This window comes from Globicephala melas, chromosome 2, assembly GCF_963455315.2.
Source record: "Globicephala melas chromosome 2, mGloMel1.2, whole genome shotgun sequence".
NCBI classification, from domain to species: Eukaryota; Metazoa; Chordata; class Mammalia; order Artiodactyla; family Delphinidae; genus Globicephala; species Globicephala melas.
The window spans coordinates 113,965,184-113,968,429 of record NC_083315.2 but is presented as its reverse complement, the minus strand read 5'-3'; the positions used below and the strand labels follow the sequence as shown (position 1 = coordinate 113,968,429).

The following is a 3,246-nucleotide window of genomic DNA, read 5'->3' as shown; positions in this document are numbered from 1 at the left end:
TTAAGATGAAACTTGCAATAGCTGAGTTTGTTTCAAAAAAAGAAAAATAATGTAGAATCTGGCATGTAAGCTAAAATTTTTTGTAACTAATGTCAAAACTTGCCAAGATTGTTAATACATGTTTTGGTAAGAAAAAACCACTATACTGTCAAGGTTAATTATCTGTGTGAAATATATTATATTAAAATATATTAAATTATATTAATTAAACAGAAGAATTCACTGTTAATGGAAGAAAACCCACAACAAGGGAAGCATTCGAAGAAGGGAAATCAAAAGGTTAGGTAAGTTTACTAGTATTAGAATACATCAACACACCTTGATTATGGAACTATTTCATTTTTAAAACTACAGTGCTTTAATGTACTTCTAACAACAACCCAAGCTAAGGAGCCATGGAGGCTTATGAAAAAGACCTACCCACCACAATGCTGTGTTTCTAGTGTAGGGGTGAATTAATACTTCTGTAGGAAGAAACTGAATCACCTCAGCGTCAACAAACGGCCTTTTTCTTTTACACAGTAACTCATAATTTGATGACTTATTATGTCTCTTCACTAGTTCAAAATTAGGCAGAAAAGGAACTACATCAGACCCAGAAACGCAATGATTTGGCAAGCCGCAGTCACTCAGCTCATGGATGTGTGATAATCTGCAGAAAATTTGTCTGACTCTAGTACTCCATTCCTTCACATCTGTAGAGGAGTTCAATACAACCATTTTTCTTTATCAACTTTAAGCTGCATACAGGCAAAGAGATCACAAACTGCTGGGAGGCCGTAACAGTCTGGGGGAAAGTTGTGTTCCTCCTGTAGGAGCGAATTAAGTAATACTTCCTTGGCCTTCTTTCGAAGTAGCCATTTATCTTCTCCTAAGGATAACTGGCTATGATTTCCCGTCTTCTTTCCTGGCAAGACCCAGTCAGCTGTGTTAAAGGGACACCAGGAAGTGGCCAAGTGGCTTGTAAGCTTTGGTATGCCAGCTCTCTCCTCTGTAAGAGGCACTTCCTTGGGACATCCTTCTTTGCATGAGGGGGTAATGAGCCACTCTGACAAGGGACTGTTCCTTAGGACTTGGAAGGAATCAGCAATTCTAGAAGAAGCCATTGCCTTTGGTGCCTTAGCTTGTTCTGTTTCCTCTCTTCTGGATGGACACAGCCACATATTCAGGGAATCTTTACGTGTCTCAGGTTCAGGTTTTTGTTCCACAGGCATACCATTTTTACCCTTTCCTTCTTTCTTCAGAAGCCATTTACACAGAGCTTCCTTCTCAAAATTTTCATCACACACGCGCTCTGCAAAGCTTGTACAGGGCTCATGGGCTCTGCAGACCTCCTCTACTTTACATGGGCCTTGATGATTCTGGGCAAGCCAGTCCTCAGCCAATCATGCTGGGATCCACTCCCAAGGGGCCTCCAAGTGGTCATTCAGGCACTTCAGATTGCCCCGGTTCTCAATCTCCACACCTTTGGGCTGTTTACCCTGACAACTGGTACAGGAATCAGGCTTGATGAGCCAATCATTCACACCATAGGACTCCTGGAACACCTGGAACAAGAGCTTAAACTTCTCACTGGTTTCACAGCTGCCATTCCCAGGCTTCTCAAGCTTATAGGGTTCCTGGGGAGTCGCTAGCCAATCAGAAAGCTCCACCTCATCTTGCTCAAGAAGCACTAGATCTCCAACCTTTTCAATTTCACTGGAGTAAGAACTGGTAGTAGAATAGCTGTTACACTTTTGGTAACTTGTTTACCAGCAAAAGAAACTTGTTGCTGACTCTTGTGGAGCCAGTTTTCCAAGCCCTTTAGGTTGCCCCAGACATTATTGAAGCAATTGCAGGCTCTAGCAGAAGTCTGACTATTCTCCAAGGTCTGCTTTTGGGTGAGCCAGTCCTGCACATTGGTACTGGGCATGTAAGGAGCCTGGCAACTGCTGGCAGGTTTGCTTCCAAGGAGCCATTCGCTGAGAGGGACCGCTGTGGTGCTGGATGCTGACTTCTGCTCTGGCGACGCGATATAGCCTCTTTTCTCCAGGAAGGGCCCAATATTTGTTGAACTAGCATGAGCCATCAGGTGCTCAGGAATTTGAATGGTCTTGAGAGACCCAAACGTGGTGATTGCCTGGTGCAGGGCAGTTATTATCGGTTTCAAAGAATGGACAGTCGAATCTTCAGGTTTGAGGGTCAAACTGCCCAGTCTCTCCGGGCACACGGAGACTTGATTGGCTAGATCTTTGTATTGGGTGCCCTCCAGCTGATGAATAAGACAGTTGAACTGGCCCAGAAACCAGTAGAGTTGTTGGACCTGCTGCTGAAGCATCTCCTCTTTAAGCTGATAGATGAGATCTACCTGTTCATACAGCCACACCTCATGGCTTCGAAGGCATTCCCGGTGATGACTTATGCAGCTGTGAATCTGGGCTTTGACCTCTCACAAGTTATCTTTAATTTGCCGTTCAGCCCGAAGAACTCCACCAAGTCCCTCCGTGCATCACAACACCTCAAAAGGGGTTCTTTATTACTGGAGCAGCCACTCTGGTCTGTGAGGTAGTCCTCTGCTCCCTGTTCCTCCTTGCAGGCCAGGTCCCCGCCCTGCGAGCTGCCCAGCAAGCAGGACGCTGCTTTCTCCGGGACCAGGGTGACAAAGTTCCCCCGAACCCGCAGGCTGCGCCCCGCCCGTGAGCCTGGCAGCGTCCGACGGGCGGGGCGGAGCGCACACATAAAAAACACCTTTGAAAAGTATTTATTGTCTCCCTTATGCCCTGCAGAACACAATTCTGACTGTACAGTTGTATACAAAGCTCACAAGAACTGGTACCTCCTACCACTCCATCTTCATTGTCTACCAAGCTCATAGGCTCCAGTCGTAGCTAGCAACTTGGGGTTTCTTGTGCTTTATACTGGTACTGCTGAGGCTTTGTACATTTGGTTCCCTCTGTTTTGAATGTCCTGTCCCTATCTGCCTAGTTAACTTCCACTTATCCCTTAAGACCCAACTCGTGGGACTTCCCTGGTGGTGCAGTAGTTAAGAATCCGCCTGCCAATGCAGGGGACACGAGTTCGAGCCCTGGTCCGGGAAGATCCCACATGCTGCAGAGCAACTAAGCCCATGCACCACAACTACTGAGCCCGCGCTCTAGAGCCTGCATGCCACAACTACTGAGCCTACGTGCCACAACTACTGAAGCCTGCACGCCTAGAGCCCATGCTCCACAATAAGAGAAGCCACAGCAATGAGAAGCCCGCACA

General features: G+C 46.5%; 1 pseudogene; it reads right to left on the bottom strand.

Annotated features, from left to right (window-relative positions):
• Positions 1-558: 558 nt before the first annotated feature.
• Positions 559-2,718, bottom strand: LOC115852071 (nuclear receptor coactivator 4 pseudogene; annotated as a pseudogene).
• Positions 2,719-3,246: the final 528 nt, after the last annotated feature.